General features: G+C 34.7%; 1 long non-coding RNA gene across 1 annotated transcript; it reads right to left on the reverse strand.

Annotated features, from left to right (window-relative positions):
* Positions 1-7,535: 7,535 nt before the first annotated feature.
* Positions 7,536-9,656, reverse strand: LOC121216055 (uncharacterized). The gene is made up of 2 exons (XR_005912072.1): positions 9,225-9,656; positions 7,536-8,209 (listed from the first exon to the last, which is right to left on the reverse strand). It is a non-coding gene; the product is annotated as an uncharacterized lncRNA (long non-coding RNA).
* Positions 9,657-26,416: the final 16,760 nt, after the last annotated feature.

The raw sequence follows: 26,416 nt of genomic DNA on the forward strand, positions 1-26,416 counted from the left end.
TGTGCACAACTTCTTCCTAGGTGCAACACGAATCAATTGGTGTCTCGTCAGTTTTTGGCATCCTAGTGCAAATTAGGATTCTTTGGTAGTTTGGTTCACACTCTCTAATTGGTTGATATAAACTCTGATAAAGAACTCACAAGATTGAATTCGACCTCATTGAGAATTTGATTTTTTCTTTTTGAGTGATTAACGGTGAGGTTTGATAACTTTTATTTTTGAGTGTTGAGTGTTTTGCAGGTTTTAAAAAAAATGTCTACAGGTGATAATAATAGTGACATATTTAAAAAATTCCAACAACAGTTGGATGAACAGGCTGCTGCTCTTCGAGCTTTGACTGCTACCATCAATGAGGTGCAATTGAATCAAGAACCTCAATATCGAAATCCAATCAAAGAAGATAGGGATAACCAACCCCAGAGGCGCGGCCCTCGACGTGTCACTAGAATGGATGATGATTTTCATGATCGTGGACAATCATCTTTGGCAAAACCAAAGAGTGAGCAGCAACGAGAACATCTCTTTCATACTCGCTGCCATGTACAAGGTAAGCTTTGTAGAGTTATTATTGATGGTGAAAGTTGCTCGAACATAGCCAGCACGACGATGGTGGAAAAGCTTTGCTTAACCACTACCAAGCATCCACAACCTTATCAACTACAAGGGCTTAGCAACGAAGGCCAATTTAGGGTCACTCAACAAGTGCGCATCGCATTTTCTATCGGTAAGTATCAAGACGAAGTTGTGTGCGACGTAATGCCTATTCAAGCCTGCCATTTGTTGCTAGGAGAACCGTGGCAACTGGATCGAAAAGTCACTCACGATGGTCGTACCAATAGGTATTCCTTCAAGCATCAAGGAAAGAAACTTACCTTAGTGCCGCTCACTCCGGAACAAGTCCATGAGGACCAAATCAAACTGAGAAATTCTGTTAAAACAAGTGAGGAAAAAGAAAAAAAGAATGAAAAAGAGCAAAAAGAGATTGAGAGTGAAAAGGAATGTGAAACAGAAAAGAAATTTGAAAAAGAAGTTGAAGAAAGAAGAGAAAATGAGTTAGAAAAAGAAACAAAAGAAAAAGACGAGGAAAGGCTAATGAGGAATGTTTCCACTAACCAAGATATGAATTTTTCTTGTGTTGCTACTTTTCAGGTTCCTGAAAGATCGAAAGATAACTTTCAACTTCAATACCTCTCAAATGAAAGACGCTTTCATACGATCAACTTAGGCAAAGATGAAATCACACTACATGATCCCGAAGGTAAGCGAGGTAAGGAAATTTTAGAAACCGAGTCCAGTGCAGATTTGAAAATTATTAATAAAACTTTTGGTGACTTAGTTCTTAAAAGATCCCCTCATTTTGATCCGATTAATTGTTACTCTTCGATTGTGGTTGATAAAGTCATTACGAAAAGAAGCGTGATTTGTTATTCTCTTGATTTACCTTGTGTAAAATCCTCGAATTTGTCCAAATCTGTTTTGGAGAATAAGGTAACGAAATTTTCCAAATTTGTTTTCAATTTATATTCGTGCCTTAAACAGTTTATGTGGTTGTACATGAAGTTTGAGTTCCATTTGACAAAGGTTAACTCAACAACGGAGATTCGACTACACTATGCCCCCGATGAGCGAAGGTTTGTTTTAAATGAAAAAGGTAAAATCGACCCTTATTCTTCTGCTTATCGAGGTAAGATGCTTGAAACCTTTGAAACACTTTTGTACTCCTCGAATAGTGATAAAGATCGTGTTGATGAACACTTAGATCGAAACGTGCTTGACTGTCCTATTTTATTTATTGATGATCTATCTGTTTTGATGGTTGATAAAAAGATTCTTGTTTTTGATAATGCATGTGTGAGTGAATCTATAGACCGTCGATTAATGCATGGTATGATTATGCAACTCTGTGAACCATGTGAATCTTTTCAAATACCTACTTGTGACGATTATGTTTACCATTTGATTTATTACTCGCAATTTATTCATGGTTTGTGGGAACAATGTGAGACGACTGAATGCCTTAAAACATGTCCATCTTTATTTCAAATATTTGACGAGGCAGTGGTGAGTAAATTAGATTGTTTGCATGGTAATCTGAATCTGTCCATTCACTTGCGTTATACCTGTTCTATTATGCTTATAATTGGACTACAAGCTTGTTTGTGTTGCTATTTACTATTTCATGGCTATTCTTTTCAGTGGACTCAATTGCCATTACTCCCGTTCGATAGAGGAAAGTCGAGTTCATTTGATTTTTTAGATTCGAGGATGAATCTTTTTGAGGAAGGGGGGAATGATACGAGTCACAAAAGCCCAAATTCTTGAAGGCGAGGCCCAATAAGAAGATTCCAAGCCCAATCAAGAAATCCACCCATACTTAGTTGAAAATCAGGCCAAATTGTCAAAGTGGCCCAAGTTGTAAAGTTTTATTTTTATTTATTTATTTATTTATTTTATTTAGTTTAAATTTTTATATTCAGTCCAAGAGTCCCAAATAAAAGACCCTTGGCCGAATTTCCATATTAAAATAATTAGGAGTTTTTTTTTAGTTTTAGTTTTAGTGTTCTAATTAAATTAGGAAAACATTTGAAAGGCCTATTTATATGGCTTGGCCAGCCACCCTACATTACATTACAATTACATTGAAAATTTCAGATTTGATTTGAGTGAAAATTCTCTTTGAGTTCTTCAAGGATTTTCTCTTGAGTTTTCCTTAGAAGTTGTTTTAACAATCTTTTTGATTGTGGGAGCCATCTTCAACCTTCTTCTTGCCATTGATATTCTTTGGAGGGGAGATTAGAGCCGTTTGAAGGGAGTTGTGAGATCTTTCGAGATTTCAAGGCTTCTTAGGACTTATCTTTTAATTTCTTACTGTCAATTCTTTCTTTATTTCTACTTGTGCTGAATCATTATCTAATCTATTTTCTGTTCTTATTGTGTTTTCAGCCTTTTTCTATCTTAAGGAATCAGCCCAAAAATCCCCAATTTCTAGGGTTTTTCCATACTCGTTTTGGGTGAAATTAGATTGTCGAAATTTGGGGAAAACTATCTTGGTGTTCAATTGGGCAGAATCACAATCTCCTTGAGGGTTTCAAGAACCCTAACACTTATTTCTATTCTCAATTTGATTCTTTGCTGATTTGGGGATTTTATTTCAGATCTGAAAATTCAAAAATCTAATCTTTTAATTTTCTGTTTCGTTTCAGATCTAATTGTTTAGGGTTTTCGTAGGAGTTTCTCGTGACTTGGCAACTCGATCTTGGTCCGCGCGCAACCCCGTATCAACAATCATGAAGAAAGTTTGATGTATGTTGTCAAATGGAAACTTACCAAAGTCATTTTGGGCAGAAGCAGCCTCTACTGCATGTTTTTTGATCAACCGATCTCCATTCATTGCCATTGAGAAAAATACTCCACAAGAGGTATGGTCTGGTAATCTTGTTAATTATTCTGATTTAAAAATCTTTGGGTGTCCTGCGTATGCTCATGTTGATAATGGAAAATTGGAACCGAGATCAATTAAATGTGTTTTTCCTGGTTATAAAGCTGGTGTAAAAGTGTATAAGTTATGGCGTCCTGAAAATAGAAAAGTTATGATTAGCAGAGATGTTGTTTTTGATGAAACTGCTATACTACCTAACTTATCTCTTAAAGACTCTTACAATAAAGAAAATCAAAAGTAGGTGGAAAATCAGTTTAATACAGAATCTACAACAGAGTTGACTCCTCAAGCAGTACAAAAATTGAGAATAAAGTTGCTTCTTCACCGCAATACTCTATTACCAAAAACTGAACTAGAAGAGAAATTAAACCTCCAAAGAAGTATGCTGAGGCTGATCTAGTTGCTTATGCTTTAAATGTGGTTGAAGATAGAGATGAGAATCAAGAGCCATCTAATTATTCTGAGGTGGTTAGCTGTGAAGACTCAGAAAAGTGGATGTTTGCTATGCAAGAGGAGATGGAATCACTCCACAAAAATAGAACATGGGATCTTGTGAAACTTCCTAAAGGTAAAGGGTGTTTAAAAAGAAAGAAGGGACTCTAGGAGTTGAAGAACCCAGATATAAAGCAAGGCTTGTTACAAAGGTTACAGTCAAATTCCAGGAGTGGACTTCACAGATGTGTTCTGCTCAGTTGTTAAGCATCGTTCGATTCGAGCTTTGCTTGGTATTATGGCCATGCATGATTTAGAGCTTGATCAGTTAGATGTAAAAACTGCATTTTTGCATGGAAAATTTAAGGAGGATATTTACATGCAACAACCAGAGGGTTTTATAGTATCAGAAAAAGAGGACTATGTTTGCTTGCTGAAAAAGTTCCTTTACGGTTTGAAACAGTCACCAAGATAGTGGTACAAGAGGTTTGATTCATTTATGACTTCTCATGATTTCAAAAGAAGTAGTTTTGACAGTTGTGTTTATTTAAGAAAAACAGTGATAGTTCTTTTGTGTATATACTTCTTCATATTGATGACATGTTGATAAAAAGATAAAGGAGAAATAAGAAAGGTCAAAGCCCAACTAAGTGAAGAATTTGAGATGAAAGATTTAGGACCAACAAAGAAGATACTTGGTATGGAGATTCTCACAGATAGAAAAGCAAGTAAATTGTACCTAAGTCAAAAGGGGTACGTTTAGAAAGTTCTTTGTAGGTTCAGTATGCAGAGTGCTCAGCCTGTTAGTACTCCTTTAGCAGCCCATTTCAGACTTTCTTCAGCTTTGTCTCCACAATCAGATGATGAGATTAAATACATGTCACATGTTCCATACTTTAGTGCAATGGGATCTCTCATGTATGATATGGTTTGTTCACGTCCAGATTTATCATATGTAGTCAGTGCAGTTAGCAGATACATGGCGAATCTTGGTAAAGAATACTGGAAAGTAGTTCAGTGGATTTAAGATACTTACGAGGTACTACTGATGTTTGCTTACAATTTGGAAGAACTAGAGATGGAGTCATTGGGTATGTTGATGCTGATTTTGCTGGAGACCTTAATAGAAGAAGATCTCTCACAGGTTATGACTTTACAATCGGAGGTTGTGCAATCAGTTGGAAAGCCACTTCGCAAACTACAGTCGCTTTGTCTACCATTGAAGCTGAGTGCATGGCGATTACTGAGGCTTGTAAAGAAGCTATCTGGTTGAAGGGACTCTTTAGTGAACTTAATGAAGACCTTCAAATCAGTACAGTATTTTGTGACAGTCAGTGTGCAATATTCCTTACAAAAGATCAAATGTTTCATGAGAGAATAAAACACATTGATGTTCAGTATCATTTTGTTCATGATATTATTGCTCATGGTGATATTGTTGTGAGCAAAATTAGTACTCATAAAAATCCTGTAGATATGATGACTAAGTCATTTCCTATAACTAAGTTTGAGCATTGCTTAAACTTGGTTGGTGTTTATTGTTGAAGTTAAACCATTAAGGGGTTTTATGGAAGAGGTGGAGAACTTGTTCGTTGAGAGTTCGCGATGACGAACTTTTTCATTGAGAATTCGTGTCAAGGTAGAGATTGTTAGAATTAAGTGACTTGGATCCTTATTTAAATAAAATACAGTGGTAAAATAAAATAAAAATAAAATAAAGGTTTTTTAAACTTTATTAAACTCCATTTATTTTATATTGATTAGAATAAGGTGTTTCAATCTTACTACACCCATATTAGAATATGGCTTTACAAGCCTATAAATAGACATAATCTATTCCTTTTGTAATTATTCGAATTCGACATATTGAATTTTCTTCTCCTTTGCCCGTGGTTTTTCCCCGAAAGAGTTTTCACGTAAAAATCTGTGTTCTTTATTTTATTTTTTACATAAACATCTCTCTTTTAGTTGACCTATATACATGTATTCAGGATCCAAATAACTGAAAGTTTCTTGTACAATTGTAGTTATCTGTGCCTGATTAGACGGGACCAATCCTGAAGCTCCAAAATTTGAAACTTTCTTAGTGTAATTGTCATCCAACGGTATGTTAGACAACTTGATATCTTGATGAATGATCGGAATAGAAGCAGTAGAATGCAGATAAGAAAGGGCTTCCACCGTCTCGATGGTGATCCTCAAACGAGCTTCCTATAGAAGAAACGAGTCATCTGTAGCATTTTGCAAGTGATCGAAATAGTTCCATTAGTTAGATATTCATAAACCAACAAAGGAACTGGTGTCTCCAAACAACATCCTAAGAATTTGACAACATTCCTATGGTTGATTTGGTAAAGCACAGTTATTTCATTAATGAAGGGTTAACTTGACTATGATCTCCAATCCTCGATTTCTTTATGGCAACCAATCGACCATCAGGCAATGTTCCTTTGTAAACTATCCCAGCCTTCTTGTCCTAAGATTCTACTTTCATGGTAACTATTTGTCGCTTCCAGTTCTTCAGCTGCAAATACTTTAACCTTTTCACCACACCCTTCACGTTGGGAAGAATAGTGTTGAAATAAATTGTCAACGTTTTGCTGAAAATATTTTTTGCCTTAATTTGACAATCTGCCTTTACCTTATCATAAAAAAACAACCAAGAGGAGAGCAAAAAAGCCAATGCTAAAACCTATTGTTAAGGAATGGAAACGGTTATAACAGTTAGTAGTCAGAGCTTAGTAGTTATGGTAGTTACAGTTAGTTAACTAGTAATCCACTGTGTTATAAATGCTATATAATATACTTTGAAAATCAATAATAATTCAATCAGTTTACTTCTCTTAATTCGTTTTCTATAGTTCTCATTATGGTATCAGAGCCTTAAGTTTTTCTTTGTGTTTCTTCTTTGTGCTTGAACCATGGCGATAGAAGCGGTTTCTAACAATGATGATGACAATTTTCAATCAATCAACATAGCTACACCTATAGCTGGCTCCTCTCTTGATCCTAGTTGTGATTCCTTGAGAAAGATTCAATAATTTCTCAAATATGATACGGTGAAACTAGGTGAACACAACTTTCTTTTACGGAAACAACAAGTTTTGTTAATTCTTGAGGGGTATGGGTTGCATGAGTTTGTTTTTGGAACTATCAATGTTCCTCCACAGTCTATTGTTGACAGAGATGGCAACCTTGTTGCTAATCCTGACTTCCTGTTTCATAAGTAACAAGATAAGCTGTTAGCTTTTTGGTTATTGTCCACTATCTGTAACGATATCTTGGTGCATTTTACTGGTGCTCGATCGAGCTTTGATGTATAGAACACAGTTGTTTGGGGCTTTGCTACCAAATCCACTATGACAATTTCTACTCTGTGGCGTTCTTTGTATTCCCAAAAGAAAGGGTAGTTAACCATTAAAGAGTACTTGACCAAGATCAAAGGTTTGTGTGATACCTTGATGGATGCAGGCAATGCTATTTCTGAGCAGGAACAGATTATCATCATTCTTACTGGTTTGTTAGTAGAATATGTGTCAATTCGTGTTGTGGCTTCAACAATGAGTGTTCCTCTTGATCTTCTTGTTGAGATGCTTATTGATTGTGAGGCGTGACAACAAGACTGTGCTGGAATATAATGAGAACTATAGAAAACAAATCAAGAGAAGTAAACTGATTGAAATATTATTGATTTTTAGAGTACATTACATATCATTTATAACTTAGTGTAATAGTTAACTAACTATAACTACCATAACTACTAAGCTCTAACTATTAACTACTAACTGCCATAACCATTTCCATTCTTTAACATGCCTCCATCTACTCGATTTCTGCTGATTTTCAAACTTTCGCAACCATTTTAAGACACGATCTGAATTTTGCAAACGAGGAGGCTGACAAGAGTTTTGTAAAGACATTTTCAACTTGCTCCTGTGCTAGAATATGCCCCACACTAAGCTTTCCAGTTGCAATCTTTTATCGAACAAAGAACAAGTCTAACTCAACGTGCTTAAACTTTAAGTGCAACACTGGATTTGCAGATACAGTAACTGCGCTTGAGTTATCACACCATACTATGGCCTTTCTTGAAGTTGAAACATGAAGCCAAACCACCTCTGTAACTGTATGAGCTAGCCCTCTATATTCAGCTTTTATTGTTGACCTGGAGACAATCTGTTGCTTCTTTGATCCCCAAGCTACAGGATTACCCCAAAGAACACACAAAACCTTGTAGTAGACATTCGATCATCAACATCAGTTCCCCAATTTGCATCCGAATGGCCAACCAAATCCAAATTACGCCCAAAAGGAGAGCAAAGAAGCCAATGCCAAAACCTATAAACCAAGCTACCACATATATGATTAGCACTTGGATTAAATATGTTAAAATTTAAATTAGTATTTATGGAGACTCATATGATGATGGATATATGAGCATGATAAATTATACGCGCTTCTACATTTCTATGAATTTAAGAATTTTTGTTACATTGCATTATTCAGTCTACTTATCAAAATTGATAACATTTAGTATTATCCAAGATTATATACAAAAGATTATTTTTTGGCTCTCTTTTTAATTTTATGGTCCCTATCTTTAGAAGGTCGTCCTCCACTAATAGATTTTTTCAAAAAACTCTATTTATTTCTGTGTGGGTGGAAAATAAGCTTATATTTTTTTGGTTTCAATAAAATGCATACCACATATTTAATGGAATGACCAAATCGAAAAGAATGGGACAAAATCCATTTGTGACGCATGAACCTTGATACTTAAAATTTAGGGCTTTGGTAAAAATATTATAGAGATTTTTGTACTAAGAGTCGGATAGTTCTTTGCTCCATCTACTAAAAAATTAAGAAAATTAATCCTTATACATTAGATTAAAAAGCAGATTAATTATCTTGTAAAAAATTTCATTCATTTATACTATAAAAACTAGTCTCTATATATCAAGATAAGGTACACATGAAATGTCATGTGTAACTGTTTGGTTATTTTATTAGCTACCCTAATTTTTAACAATAAAAGTAAATGAAAATAACTAATTTTCTCTTTAATTTAATCTATACAAACTAATTTTTTATATTTTAATAAAAAAATAAAATATAATTTGACTCTGACTTCCATAGTACCCTATCAAAATTTTCACATGAGCCTTTACCCTTCTGTTACACTTTCATCCGTGTATTTATTTTTCTATATAAATATATTCAATGATAAAAGTATCTTTTAAAATAATATAATTTATTTTATAAAATTTTTCTCATCACTCAATTAAATTAATCTGCATTTGACTTGTAATACCAAAATATTGTTAGGATATAAAAGGTAAATACATACACAAACCTAGAGCAATATTGACAGGAGATCTCTTATGAATAGGACGATTGCAGCCAGTTCCATTTTTCCAATCGTCACCTTCAAACCCTCCGCACTTGAACAATTGTAACTGCCCAGAAAATTAGAATATGTACTGTTGCAAGGCTGTAATGTTTCACACTCGTTTATCAACAAGAGGGTAGCATCGAGGAAGAATTTATATATTTACCTTGGCATCCATTAGTGAGGTCAGGGTTCCCATCATAACCATCACAGCACTTGCAGATATACCCTGAACAATTTTCCGATTCAACGCATTTACTATTCTCCTTGCATGCAAAGCTACTTATATCCTCCTTCGCTACACTGCAACTTAAATTCCCGATTGTCCAATCAAGAATAACAGGAAATTGTTTCTCTTTTAAATCATATCCACCAAGATCTGAATTCGAGAAGTTATAGGCACCATCCTCTGCAACAAACGCGTAACTACAAGGATTATCGAGCAAAATTTGACTTTGATTATGTTGGAATTTCGATACTAGTGAAAAAAGAATTACAGAGAAAAAACAAGAAAAATTTAGTAACAAAATTATCTGCTAAAATTTTTTATTATTTTTCACTATCTATTTTAAATAATGTAACATAGGTATTTATAACAAGAAACAAATCTTAAATATAGAAAGAAATAATAAAGATTTTTATACTAATAAATATAAAATATATTATGCTAATAAATACTAAATATTCTAAAAATATATATATATTTTATAAACGTAACTTGTAAATAAACTCTTTAAATCTTGTTCATATTCTTAGTTCGCCCTATTTTTTGTCTCATAGTTATATAAAAACAGAATTTATCTTGCTGTCCTACATAATTGGAAGTTAAGTCACATGGCTTTAAATATATGTTTGGATACATGTCAGGTAAGTATTTGATATGAATGTATTGAACACGTTTAGTATACATGTACTTTTGAGTTACAAATAGATTGCAACAGGAAAAGATTTTGGCACAGGAGACATATATGATGACTTAATGTAAACTAGACCAGGTCCTCGGTCACAAAACAAGGTATTGAGCGTTTGAAGCATCATCTGGAATATGTAGACTGGTTCAACATCTTCATATTTCTTATTTAATTTGCAACAAATATTTCAATGTATAATACAATTTTTTTATTTGCTTAATGGATTTGTATTAACATTAACAAACCTCACACAATATTGTCAGACTTATATCACTGTAAATCTGATTTGAAAATTTATAAACGATTTGCATATGATGAAATTTAAAATTATACGTAACCTTAAAAATTTTAAGATATTAATCATGTAATTAAACCAAAATTAAATAACAATTGGATATGTAGAAATTGTTTATCATATGATGTAATTGTCATTGCCGGCAATCCTTTAAATAACAAATCGATAAATACTATTGTATAAATTGAAGTTTCAATTATAAGATAACAAGAAGTGAGGATTGATCATAAAAGCATAGACTTCTCATTTGATATTAGCAGCATTATATTAAAGAAAAAAAAACAAAAGGTAAATTTTTTTCAGTGTCCTAATGGATGATGGAAGATAATACTGTTTGAAGTAATAATTAAGAGAAATTATATATGTGAAATGAAGGTAAACTCATTTGGTTAGTCCACTACTGGAATTATATATAGTTCTCAATCATGGAGACAAGCGCTTCTACCAATAGTTTACAACATGTGATGTGTCACCAATTATAAATTTATTATATCTTTAAAATATTTAGTTTAATAATTCGCTACAATTAATGAATTTTCAGTAAATAACACAATGAATTTAAAATTTAACTTTTAGAAATTATAGGTAGTTAGGGAAACAAATATACAATGAAGATTATTTCTCAAGCTATAATAACTTATTTGATATTTTTATTTTTTTTAAAAATCTTCATTTTAATCTTCCATTTAATTCTTTTCTCTTTTAATTTTTAATATTGCATCATTAGTCCAATCACTCGAAACTAGATGAAAAAAAAATGTTTGTTAACTTTTTTATTCATTTTGAGTGATTTAACATAAAATGCAAGTTGAAGAGTTAAAAAGAGACGAGACCTTAAATGAAAGGCTAAAATACTTTTTTTTTTATAAAATTAAATAATCAAATAAATTATTATACTAAACAGACTATATACAACATGAAATTAAGAAAACAATAAATTGGTTTAATAACACGGAAGTCCTTCCATGTTGTTCCACTTACAAAATAGTATAAACTTAAGTCCTCCATATTTATAATTCATTTTTTCATTACTCTATCACATAAATGTTTATTTATTGAAACGTTTTTCTTTATTTACATTTTCTAAAAGTGTTTTCTTAAATTACATTTTATATATTATTTATCTAATTGATATGAAATTTTATTAAACTATGGTACATTTTAGTATTTCTCTTACATATTTAATAATAAAATTATTAATTTAAACTTTAACATTTTTAAGCATATCTATTTTACAGTAAAAGTTTTAGTTTAACATTTTTCATAAATAACATTATCATTTATCTTACTTTTTTTACTTATTTTATAAGATACATGCCATAAGAAAAGTATTTAAATTCAGAACAAAATTGATTAATTTGATTTTTTTTTTTACTTTTACATTCAATTTTCAACAAAAATATTTTAAAAAGTAAAATACTTTTACTTAAATTTTGTTTGGACAGCACAAAGTAATTGAATAAAAGTGTAATTATGATGGTAGTCATTACACTTTCTTATAATTATAAAGAATAGTAATTTCTTGGACGTATTTGGCCTGTAGGATGTAATTACTTTATAATTCTCTAGATTATGTTTGGTAGTAAAAATTGTAATAACATAATTTTTTACCATAATTTTAGAAGTTTTTTTTTTCAAAAAATTTATAATAGAAACTATAACAGTACTTTTTTATAACATATTATTTTCATAATATATAGTATGAACATATAAATAAGTTATGTTTATACTTCTTAGCCATTTATAAATAAATTTATTATAACATTTTTATAAGCAAAACATCTTCCAACACCTCTTCTGGGTAGATTATTGATATGTTTTCCAATTGGAAGCTAACACTTATATCTTTCAAATGACCGATATTAAGTGAGTCTTAAATAGATAACGACATTATGTTAATAGATGCACCCAAATCACACATAACTTTTTTAATGTCAATATTACTTGTTTTATATAAAATTGAAAACATACATTGATCCTTACATTTATGGGGTATCTTTTGTTTAGATAAGAGCGGATACATTCTCCTCCATACATACCCTTTTGAAATCGGTTGGTTTCTTTTTGCTAGAGCAAAAATTCCTTCAAAATTTTTGCAAAATGAGGTATTTGTTTTATAGCGTCCATTAGTGGAATCTTTACCTCGACTTTGCAGAAAGTCTTAAGGACTTCTTCATCTTCTTTTTCTCTCTTGTTTCTCACTAGCCTTCCAAGAAAAAGAGGTGGAATCACGACCAGTTTGGGAGGTGTTGGTTCTGCTTTTGCTTGTGGATTGTCATCTTGTTTTTCCTTTCACAAGTCTTGTCCATGATTTTTACTAGGATAGGGCTCCAGAATAATTTTGCTTCTAAGAGTCATTGAACTCACGTTTTGGCTCGGGTTAGGTTCTGTTTGAATTGACAAATTCTCTTGGGAATCCAATTCACCCCTTAAGATGGCAAGTTGACTCATTGAGTTCTCCAGTTTCTCCCTACTTGCTCTTCTTTCATGTTGGAATTTAAGAGTGTTAGCAATAAGGGCATTTACAGTGTCTTCTAAAGAGAAACTTGAGGATAATGGTTGTCGCCTTGGTGGACTAGGCTGATAATATGGATTGGACAGGGGTCTCATTCCATAACCTAAATCGAGGAGATCTCTCCACATAAAATTGTATGCATCGGAGAATGAGTTGTATCTTCTTTGAGGTGGTCCAAAAAAGCTTCCAATAGTGCTAAATTGTTCTTGATAATCATTTTACAAAATAAGACACACACCTACCACATGACTGGGTGTAACACATACACCACATACCATGATTGGCATAGTATTTCTTGCGTTAATACACTAAACAATATTAGCAATATTATTAAATTTACTTTCCATGGAAGATACATTTATCTCTTGTACTCTTATTCGGTAATTAGGTATAAACCCAAACGATTGATAATTCATAGCCATAACATAACACATTCGATCATTATTCAATTTTTTATTCTTTTTTTATTTATTACTATTTCTAAAGTACGAACAATTTTCTTTTCTTCTAGAGTATTTTTGAGTGGCTTGCAAGTCCAAATTTAGTCATAAAGAAAACACAAATTTAGTTAATGCTAGTCCTCGATAATATATCTAAAATTTGATGGATGTTGAATCCACTAAAAAATATTTTTCTACACCTAAAATCGAAATTAAATTTGCAATATAGAGAGTGGACCAATAGTACAGAGATTAGATTAATCAATTCGACCAAGATTTGTACAAGTCTATGAAATTAAAGAAAATGGGGTAAAATAACAAAAGTTAATCAAAAATAAGAATACAATAAAAATAAGCAAAAAAAATTAAATCTAAATAAACCAAAAACTTTAACTTCATGATTTTGACTCCGCCTACGAACTGTTACTAAAAAAAGAGAGAGAACTTAGCATTACTTTATTAAGGGGCACGAATGCGGCATCAAATGGAAGCAAGGGATTTTCATCCCGGAAATGGGGATAGGTGGATCTCCAAATTAATAACTTTAAAATACATAAAAAAGATTTAAGTACATCTATATCAAATATATGAGAGTAATATAAGTTTTTAGTAGATGGGAAGGAGAGCGTTAAGGGATGCTGTGGAAGTGTTGAGGGTGTGAATCACAGCCTGGTGGAGTGCTCATTTCATTGCTTATTCCATTATGAGTTTGGGTGTTGATTATTGACCTGCTTCTATTCTCATGTGTCTAAATTGCCGAGTAAAAAATAGTATATGAGCACGTGTATGATAATCCATAAATACTAGCATATAAAGAATTTGTTAGCAATATAATATCACAAATTGAATGATAATAACTTAAAATTTTACATAAATTATTTAAAATATATAACTATAAGAATTAATTTATCATTTATTTAATTTTGATTTTTTTTTCGAAAGAGATGGTTCAACATCTAATGATCCGCGGTGTTCTTACTCACGTTATATCCTATGATTTATTAAATAAAAATTGAAATTTTTTATTTTATTTAATGTATAAGCATCACATAAAAAATTTACTTTCTTTAATACAAAAATCACAAGTTCAAACCAATTACCGCTGACCTCAACACCGAAAATTCTAAGGGAAAGACTTCAGTTATCGGCATTTTTATTGAATTTGGCCAGCATGTGGCACCAAGACCAGAAAGCAGCAGACCATCCAGCTTGAGCTTAGCAGATGCAGCTGAAGAAACTGTTTCATTTTGTTCATTTTGTTACTCTATGTAGTTGTTATGTAATTTGGTTTGATTTCAACTTGTTGCTGATGTATTTGATGTGTTTAGGTAGTGATTGAGTTGAAAATTAGCTTTGTTTATATGAACAAGTTAGTTTAACAAGTTTCAATGTATTTTTAGTGGAGTTAGGTAGATGTTTAAGTAAAATTTACTTGTAATGATCAGCCTATGTCTCTTATATGTAATGGCTTTATGCCAAAGTTCCTTTTTTTTTGAATGAAATTCATCAGATTTTCTTTCCATATGCTCCAAAATATTTCTTGCTTTCAATTTTGTTCTGTTGTTTAAGCTCAAATCACCTCACTTGAATTTTCAAGTTTTCTTTATTCTTCATTCGGATTCATTACATTGTGATTTAAGCTCAAGGCTGAAATCCATACTTCATCCGGATAAAGTGTCTCAAAACACCAACAATTGGTATCTAGAGCCATTGTCTTAGTGGACTTGTCATTGTACATCTACAAAAACTATGGCTTCTTCAGGCTTTTCTCCAGCAGCACCACTAGTCTTCAATGGTGAAGGGTTTCACATTTCGGTCGTCAAGATGAGGACCTACCTGCAGGCATTCAACCTATGGGAGGTGGTCAACTCAGATGTTGAACCAACACCACTCAGAGCCAACCCAACAGTGGCTCAGATTAGGCAACATGCTAATGAAAGGACCAAAAGGCATAAAGCCATGTCCTACATTCAGAACTGTATCTCAGATGTGATCTTCACCGGGATCATGGACTGTGGGACACCAAAATAGGCCTGGGATAGGCTGAAGGAGGAGTTTCAAAGGACTGAGAGAACAAGGAAACAACAGCTTCTGAACTTGAGAAGAGACTTCGAGAACTTGAAAATGAAGGAGGAAGAAACATCAGTACTCAGACAGAATTATGGCTGTGGTAAATAGCATAAGGCTCCTTGGAGAGCAGTTCAGTGAAGCAAGGATAGTGGAAAAAGTGATCTCTACCTTACTAGAGAGGTATGAGGCAAAAATATCATCCTTGGAAGATTCAAGGGACCTAACCAACGTCTTTTTGATAGAGCTGATTAATGCTCTCTATGCACAAGAGCAAAGAAGAGCCAGTAGACCCGAGAAGAACCAGGAAGGTGCCTTCCAAGCCAAAACAAAGTCTGCTTCAAGTTCTTCTGTCAACAAGGGTAAGAAGACTTGGAGAGACAAACCAAAGTCAGATTCTCAAAGAAGATGGGATAGGCCATGCAGGCATTGTAAGAAGCCTGGTCATCTAGAGGCCAAATGCTGGTTTAGGCCAGATGTGCAGTGCCAATACTGCAAAAAGATTGGCCATGTTGAAAAGGTCTGCAAAGAGAAGGGTAGACCAAGGTAGAACCAACAACAACCAAGGGCTGAAGCTCACGTAGCTGCAGAAGGCAGTGACCATGAGGAGCAAGTCTTTACAGTCTTTTGCTCAACTGCTCAAGACAAGGTCTCAAATAGGTGGCTCATAGACAGTGGTTGCACCAATTACATGACATCAGATGCTGCCATTTTTAAGTCATTGGAAAGAAGCTGCAAAACTAAAGTTAAAGTTGGAAATGGTCACTTTATCTAGGCTGAAGGTAAAAGAGATGTCTTGATTTGGACTCCTACAGGTAACAAGCTCATCACAAATGTGTTGTTAATTCCTAAAATTGACAGAAATTTGCTGAGTATAGCTCAACTGCTAGAGAAGGGCTATTCAGTTGTTTTCAAAGGCAGTGAGTGCAAAATTAGTGATCGAAGTGGATTCATGCTTATGACAGTAGCCATGACAAATAAAAGCTTTGTTGTTGACTGGAACAAAGCCTCAAACTCAGCTTATACAGCTTCTATTGATGAATCCAAGCTTTGGCATCAAAGACTTGGCCATGCAAACTTCAGATCAATAGCTCAAATGGTCAGAGAAGATTTGGCTGAAAATTTCACTGGTTCAATTGAAAATGATGAAGTCTGTGAAGTGTGTCAGCTAGGAAAGCAGGCCAAATTGCCATTTCCTTCAAACAAAGCCTGGAGAGCCCTAGAAAGGCTTCAGCTCGTGCACATTGATGTGTGTGGCCCTATGAAGACTGAATCACTAAATGGAAACAGGTACTTTGTCCTGTTTATTGATGATCACTCAAGATTTTGCTGGATTTTATTCTGCATAAATCAGAGGTGGCCTCAGTGTTTTGGAAGTTCAACGCTGTTGCTGAGACCAAGACAGGCTGCAAGCTTAAGACCATAAGGTCTAATAATGGAACTGATTACACCTCAGCTCAATTTCAAGCCTTCTATGAAGAAGTAGGTATAAAGCATTAGCTCACTAACACTTATACTCCACAACAAAATGGAGTAAGTGAAAGAAAGAATAGGAGCTTGATGGACATGGCCAGATGTCTCATGTTTGAGAAGAATTTGCCCAAAAACTTATGGGCTAAGGCAGTCAATACAACAGTGTATATTCAGAACAGGCTTCCAACTAAGGCTTTGCCTCACAAAACACCATTTGAAGCCTGGTTCGGGTTCAAGCCATTACTGGCTCACCTGAAAGTCTTTGGTTGCTTGTGTTATGCACAAGTACCAGCTATAAAAAGAGGCAAGCTGGATAAAAAAGCTAAAGTAGGCATTCTGGTAGGCTATAGCTCAGTAAAAAAAGGGCTATAGGATCTTGGATCCTTCAACAAATAAGGTCCTTGTAAGCAGAGATGTGGTATTCAATGAGAAAGCAAGCTGGAATTAGGACAAGAATGAGCCAGAGACAATTTCTGAGGATCTTATGGCTAATCAGACTGAAACTGAACAAAATGGTACTGAAATGGACATAGATGATGAGCCAGTCAGGGGTATAAGGACTTTGGCTAAAATTTATAAGAGGGCTTATGTTGCACAAGAAGAACCAACCTGTTTTGAAGATACTGAAGCTCATGAAGGCTGGAAACAAGAAATGGTAATGAGATGACCATGATTGAAAAGAACCAGACATGGGAATTGGTTGAAAGACCAGCCAACAGGAAAGTCATTGGAGTGAAATGAGTTTATCGAGCCAAGTAGAATGCTGATGAGAGTTTGAATAAACTGAAGGCTAGGCTAGTTATGAAGGGTTTTGCCAAAAGTATGGCCTAGACTACCTGGAAACCTTTGCACCAGTGGCCAGGTTAGACACCATTAGGTTATTGGTTGCCTTAGTAGCTCAGATGGAGTGGAAAATCCACCAGGTTTATGTGAAGTCTGCTTTTCTTAATGGTTTTCTTGAAGAAGAGATCTATGTTGAGCAACCTTAAGGCTTCAAAGTGACAGACAAGGAAAACATGGTCTACAGGCTCAAGAAAGCCTTGTATGGCTTAAAACAGGCACCAAGGGCCTGGTATAGCAGAATCAATAGCTACCTGCTCAGCCTGGGATTTAAAGAAGCTCCAGTGAGCCAACCTTGTATGTTAAAAAGGAAGGAGCTGTAACACAGCTTATTGTATCTCTGTATGTTGATGATATTTTGGTCACAGGAAGAGATCAGAAGATGTTGACTGATTTCAAAGCCAAAATGAAGAACATGTTTGAGATGTCTGACTTAGGCCAAATGACATATTTCCTAGGAATGGAAGTGTTCCAAACAGAAAATGGAATCTTCGTAGGACAAAAAACTTTTGCTACAAAGATCCTAAGTAAGTTTTCTATGGAGAATTGCAAGGCAACAAGTACACCTGTGGCTGTTGGAAAAAAACTGTCGAGCCAAGGGGATGATAAAAGGGTTAGTGAGACCATCTACAAAAGCTTAATAGGCTGTTTGTTATACTTGACTGCCACAAGGCCAGACATTATGTATTCTGTTAGTTTGCTATCAAGGTTTATGAATTGTTGCAATGAGGAGCATTTTCGATCAGCAAAAAGAGTACTCAGGTACATCAAAGGTACCCTGAGTTATGGCTTGTTGTATAGCAAGACTGATAGTGTAACACCCCTAATCCGTAACCGACTTCGGATTAGGGTTACGAGGCATTACCAGACAGACAAAACATTTCGGACCAATTCAGAATCACAGAAATAATTTATCATCATTTCATAAACAATCATCTTTAAATATAGTCTACGAGACCTAAAATATACATTTAAAGAAAGGTCGAAACTAAACTGAACTTATTCAGAATTTTGAGTACTTAACCAATTCTTTCAAACTATTAAAGTCACACGCCCGTGTGACTAGGCCGTGTGTCACACACGGGCACTAACGATGCCCATATGAACCAGCCTTGCCAAAATTAGGTCCTATACTGACTTTTTCACACGGCCAATAGACACGCCCGTGTACTACGGTCGTGTGATACTTAGCCAGCTACTAACTTTAGCCCATGGCTATATGACACGCCCGTGTGTCAAAACCGTGTGATTCTTAAGAGAATACTACTTTTCTTACACGGCCACAAGGCACGCCCGTGTACCCTGACCGTGTGGCACAATGCAGGCTTGGTTTAAGCCAATTTGCCACCCCTTTTCGAGTCCAATCCTACAAGCAATAATATACAACATTCATACCAAAATTTCCAACCAATTCCATGCTCAAGAATGACCAAAACATATTAGAACTTAGCACATTACAACCATACACCAAAACTATTCACAAACTCATCATTATTAGCCAACTCCCATGGCATAATACATATACACCTCAAAACTTATATACATAGACCTTCTAGCCTATACATGCCGTACTTCAAAATATATACACTTTCAAAAGTACCAAAATAAGATCGATAGTGTGGTGACGATCCTCGACTATCCCCGAGCCTTCAGTAGCTACGATAACTGTAAAAAAGACAGTAAACACAAATAGTAAGCTACAAAGAGCTTAGTAAGACAAATACAATTGGTCTAATTACTAAAGCATATATGTACCATTCAACCATGTAGATTCATAACCATTTCATAGAATAATTCATACTTAACCATACACCATTGTTTGCATATATGTCATGCTTCATTTCCAATTCCATACATATTTCACAGAGACAGAGTTTTTCATATTCAGAAATTTAGTACGATACAAACGTACCTGCATAGGTTATACATTTCATATACTCATATTTTGTATGCTATCATCAGACGGTTTAGAAACGATACAGATGTTCATATCCAAGTACAATGCCAATGTCCCAGACGTGGTCTTACATGTAATTCAATAAACAGGGTCTTACACGAAATCAGATACGATGCCAATGTCTCAGACATTATCTTATATGTAAATCTCAATCGAGGCCTGTTCCCCAGACACGGTCTTATACGATGTCTTAGACAGATGTCAACTTTTCTTTAGAAACATACAACGCTTTACGGATACTATCATATTATCAGAATTTATTCAAAATCCATTTATCAGGCTCTCAAGGCCATCCAATACAGATTATATTTTATATGTATAGAATTTATTTCAATTAACACGTAGTTGTAATTTGACTTACCTCGGACGGATTTCGGATAAAACGAGTTGTCTATTCAACTATTTTGGACTTCCCCCGATCTAAGTCCGATTTTCTTTGTTCTTGATTATTCAATACAAATTCAACCATTCAATCATTCATTTCATTCAATTTAATCCATTTACACATATTTAAGGCACTTTACATTTTAGCCCTTATAAATTCACACTTTGACAATTTAGTCCATTTTTCACAAAATCACCAATATGCAAAATTCATCTAGACTATAGCCTAGCCGAATATTCATGGCTTCTATACAAGCCCAAATAACATATTTAATTTAGAATTTAGTCCTTCAAAACCTCATTTTCACAATTTAGCTCAATTAGCTCTATTTCATTAAAATTCAAAGACAAAGCTTAATAATCTCACACATATATTTCATAATCCATATAAAAACATCACAAAGCTCATATAATCAACAATGGCATTTCATGAAATCATTAACAGAAACAGAAATTCAGACATGGGCTTTGAAGAATACGAAGCAACGATCACGGAAACGTAGAAATTATCAAAAACGGACGAAAATTCATACCTTAATCAAGATTAACAAGGGCCAAAACCTAAAAGGGTTTTCTGCTTTTTGTTTTCTTTGATTTTCGGGTCTAATAGGTGTTTTATGAACACATGCATGAATTTTGTTTTCTTTAATTCATGTTAAAGCATGAATTACCATTGTATCCTTCATTAATAAACATATAAATTACATGAGACAAGGTCATTTATGACCACTCAAAAATTCAATGGAATAATTGCCACATAAGGCCATATAATCCAAAGCCATGCTAATTAAACACATTGAATATTTGACATATAGATTTTATCATTTACGCGATTAAATGCTTTTTGTAAAATCGAGTACAGAAATAGACAAATTAAATCACAGAAATTTCACAGATAAAAATTCAAATATCGCAGACATAGAAAATAAATATTAAAATATTTTTTGGACTCGAATTTGTGGTCCCAAAACCACTATTCCGACTAGGGTCAAAATCAAACTGTTACAATTCTCCCCCCTTAGGGATTTTCATCCCCGAAAATCTTATCGTTAAACAGATTCGGATATTGTTGTCTCATTGAATCTTCAGGCTTCCATATAGCCTCTTCTACTCCGTGTCTATGCCACAACTCTTTGACTAACGGGATTCTCTTATTACGTAATTCTTTGATTTCATGAGATAGAATACGAATCGGGTTTTCTTCATAAGTCATATCAGAATGGATTTCAATATCAGACGGAGCAATTACATGCGAAGGATCAGATCTGTACCGTCGAAGCATCGATTCGTGAAATACATTATGTATCTTTTCCTACTCAGATGGTAGCCTCAATCTATAAGCAACCGGCCCAACTCGCTCGGTGATTTCATAAGGTCCAATGAACCTCGGACTCAACTTCCCCTTTCTACCAACTCAGAACAGTTTCTCCCACGGAGATACTTTCAGAAACACTTTATCACCGATCTCAAATTCAATATCTTTTCGTTTTAAATATGCATAAGATTTCTGACGATCAGAGGCAGTTTTGAAACTATCTCGGATTACTTTCACTTTTTGTTCTGTTTCTTTGATCAAATCAACCCCGTGAATCTTATTCTCACTGAGCTCAGACCAGTATAATGGAGTTCTACACTTTCTACCATATAAGGCTTCGTACGGTGCCATTTTGATGCTCAATTGAAAGTTATTATTATAGGCGAATTCAATCAAAGGTAGATACTGTTCCCACGCACCTTCAAACTCGAGAATGCAACATCTCAACATATCCTAAAGTATCTAAATAATCCATTCAGATTGACCATCCGTTTGCGGATGAAAAGCACTGTTAAAATGCAATATAGTTCCCAGAGCATCTTGCAATTTCTTCCAGAATCATGATGTAAATCTTGGGTCTCTATCATATACTATTGATAATGGCACACCATGCAATCTCACAATATCAGAAATGTACAACTCAGCTAGCTTATCCAACGAATAATCAAACCGAATCGGAATAAAATGAGCTGATTTCGTCAAACGATCAACTACAACCCAATTTGCATCTTTCTTTTTCAGAGACAGAGGTAAACCCGAAACAAAATCCATGGTCACTCGATCCCATTTCCACTCCGGAATCATAATCGGTTGTAATGACCCAGATGGCACCTGATGCTCAGCTTTAACTTGTTGACAGATTAAACATCTCGAAACAAAGTCAGAAATATCTCTTTTCATTCCTGGCCACCAATATAGTTGTTTCAAATCGTTATACATTTTCGTACTCCCCAGATGTACAGAAAATCTACTACTGTGAGCTTCACTCAAAATCATCTGAATCAACTCTGAATTTCTCGGAACACAAAGTCTATTTCTGAACCTCAAACAGTCATCAACATCTATCTAGAATTCAGAATCAGAATCAGAATTACACTGAGTTCGTTTAGCCATAATATTATTATCAACCTTCTGAGCTTCGATAATCTATTGTAAAAATAAGGGTTTTGCTTTCAAGTCAGCACAAACCAAGGTATCACCAGACAGTGCTAAATGAGCGTTTATAGCACGCAACGCAGACAATGATTTCCTACTCAGAGCATCAGCAACAACATTAGCTTTGCCCGGATGATAATCAATCACAAGTTCGTAACCTTTTAGCAGTTCTAACCATCTTCTCTGTCGCAGATTCAAATCTTTTTGCGTCATTAAATACTTCAGGCTTTTATGATAAAAAAACACGTGACATTTCTCACTAAACAGATAGTGACGCCAGATCTTCAAAGAAAACACAATGGCAGCTAACTCAAGGTCGTGTGTTAGATAGTTCTTCTCATGCGGTTTTAATTTTCTCGAAGCATAAGCAATAATTTTTCCTTCTTGCATTAAAACACAACCGAGTTCATTCAACGAAGCATCACTGTAAACAAAGAATTCTTTACCTGACTCAGGTTGTACCAATACCGAAGCTTTAGTTAATAGAGCTTTTAACCGATCAAAACTTTTTTGACATTGCTCAGACCATTCAAATTTCATATCTTTCTGAAGCAATTTTGTCAATGGAGTTGCTATCACAGAGAAATCTTTTACAAATCGTCTATAGTAACCGAAAAGTCCCAGAAAACTACGGACTTTAGATACATTCCTCGGAGGTTTCATATCCAAAATAGCTGAAATCTTGCTCAGATTATATGAATTTTGTCAATTCATAATGTCCGTACCTCGTTCTAAAAGCAGCTTTCAGAATATCAGAATCCTTTACTCGCAACTGATAATAACTCGATCTCAGATCTATCTTAGAAAACACAGTAGCACTTTTCAACTAATCAAATAAATCATCAATTCTAGGCAGAGGGTATTTGTTCTTTATAGTCACTTTGTTAAGCTCACTATAATCAATACATATTCTCATTGTGCCATCTTTCTTTTTCACAAATAGAACAATAGCACCCCATGGTGAAAAGCTCGGTCTAGCAAACCCTCGATCGGTTAATTTTGGCAACTGAGATTTCAATTCGTTTAATTCGGTCGGAGCCATTCGATACGGAGCTATTGAAATTGGAGTAGTACCAGGTACTAATGCAATGCCAAACTAGACTTCTCGAATCGGAGGCAAACCAGGTAGTTCTTCAAGAAACACATCAGAGAATTCATAAACAATAGGCACCGATTCAACTTTCTTATCATCCACTTTCGAGTCTAACACATAAGCTAAGTAGTCTTTACAGCCATTCTTCACAAATTTCTGTGCTTTCATTACAGATATTACAGCTGGTAATCCATTCAGATCACTAGACTCAATTCAAATTATCTTATCATTCTTACACCTCAAATCATTGACTTTTCGTTTACAATTCACAATAGCATCATGTAAAGCTAACTAGTCCATTCCCAGAATTATATCAAATTCATTGAAAGGTAAAAGCATCAGATCAGTAGGAAAACAAATATCTTGAATCATTAATGGGCAATTCTTGCAGACTTTATCAACCAAGACACTTTTTCCTAAAGGGTTCGATACTCTAATTACGTATTTAGTAGACTCTACAGGTAAAGTCTTATTGTGCACTAAATTCATACAAATATAAGAATGCGTTGATCCAGGGTCTATCAATGCAATCATAAAAGTATTATAAAGAGTAAAAGTACCAGTAATCACGTCTGGAGACGAAGCTTCCTTACGAGCTCGGATAGCATAGGCTTTGGCAGGTGCTCTGGCCTCAGATCTAACAGCAGTATCTCTAGTAGCTCTTTGACCTCCGCTAACATTTCCTGTATTTCTGGAAAGTCTACCTCTAGCTGAGGTGTTACTCGGTCTCAGATTCTGTACATTCTCTTGATCAGCAGGTTCAGAACAATCTCTTACAAAATTATCCAGATATCCACATCGAAAACAAGTTCGGTCATTGAATCTACAATTTCCCAGATGTCTTTTACCACAATGTTTACATTTAGGTTTCTCAGTTTGGACATTCCCAACACTTGCAACAGAGGTGGCAGGGACTCTGAAGTTCAAATACGATCTAGCTCGATCTCGGTTCGAATGTCCCACATTAGCATTTGATCGGTTCTAATCATTACAGAATTTATTTGACCCAAACTGAAGTGATTTACTCGAAGATCTCTTTCTAGCGTCTCTAGCTTTAGAATCAACTTTTCTTTTCTCTTTACTTAATTCTTCAGCCTTACAAGCTCGCTCAACAAGCACTACCATTTCTTTAATTTCCAAAATTCCAACTAGTAGACGGATATCTTTGTTTAGTCCATCTTCAAACCTTTTGCACATTATTGCTTCATTTGATACACACTTTCGAGCATACTGGCTTAATCCTACAAATTCACGTTCGTATTCAGTAACAGACATACAACCCTGTTTAAGCTCGAGAAACTCTTTACGTTTCTGATCAATGAATCTCTAATTGATATATTTCTTCCAGAATTCATATTGAAAGAAATCCCACATAACTCATTCACTCGAAACCACAAATATTAAAGTTTTCCACCAATGATACGTCGTATCTCTCAGAAGTGAAACGACACATTTAACACATTCCTCAGGACTCAGAGACATTTCATCAAACACTCTTATCGTATTCTCTAACCAGAATTCGGCTCTTTCAGCATCATCATTCGTTGTAGCTCGAAACTCTTCAGCTCCATACTTTCTAATCTTATCAACCGGTGGTCTACTCAACTGTATCGGATTCACTCGTGGCATATCAGAAGTTTGAGAAGGATTAACTGGGGGTGGAGGTTGTTGTACAGTCGGGTTGGTTCTAATGTATTGGGTGAACCATTCATTCATCATCTGATAGAAAACTTGCTTAGCCTTACTATCACGGCTACTCATAGCTGGTTTAGAATCAGCTTGCACTGTCCCTTGCGAGGGAGCAGGCGCATTGCTTTCAACATCGGCAGCTACAGCTCTGTCGGGATCCATTTGCTATATAAAAGCACATTTCAAAGTCAGGAGTCATCACACTATCACAGATTCATATATATGGCATGTATAGCTAGACTCACATACGATATGGTAGTCCTAGAACCGACTAAACCATAACTCTGATACCAATAAAATGTAACACCCCTAACCCGTAACCGACTTTAGATTAGGGTTACGAGGCATTACCAGATAGACAAAACATTTCGGACCAATTCAGAATCACAGATATAATTTATCATCATTTCATAAACAATCATCTCTAAATATGGTCTACGAGACCTAAAATATACATTTAAAGAAAGGTCGGAACCAAACCGAACTCATTCAGAATTTTCAGAACTCAACCAATTTTTTGAAACTGTTAAAGTCACACGCTCGTATGACTAGGCTGTGTGTCACACACGGGCACTAAACACGCCTATATGAACCAGCCGTGCAAAAAATAAGTCCTATACTGACTTTTTCACCCGGCCAATAGGCACGCCCGTGTACTATGGTCGTATGATACTTAGCTAGCTATTGACTTTAGCCCACGGTTATATGACACGACCTGTGTCAAAACTGTGTGATTCTTAGGAGAATACTGCTTTTCTTACACGGCCACAAGGCACGCCCGTGTACCTTGACCGTGTGGCACAATGCAGACTTGGTTTAAGCCAATTTGCCACCCCTTTTCGGGTCCAATCTTACAAGCAATAATGTACAACATTCATACCAAAATTTCCAACCAATTCCATTGTTAAGAATGACCAAAACATATTAGAACTTAGCACATTACAACCATACACCAAAACTATTCACAAACTCATCATTATTAGCCAACTCCCATGGCATAATATATATACACCTTAAAACTT

The sequence above is a fragment of the Gossypium hirsutum genome, chromosome A02 (assembly GCF_007990345.1).
Source record: "Gossypium hirsutum isolate 1008001.06 chromosome A02, Gossypium_hirsutum_v2.1, whole genome shotgun sequence".
Taxonomy (NCBI): Eukaryota; Viridiplantae; Streptophyta; class Magnoliopsida; order Malvales; family Malvaceae; genus Gossypium; species Gossypium hirsutum.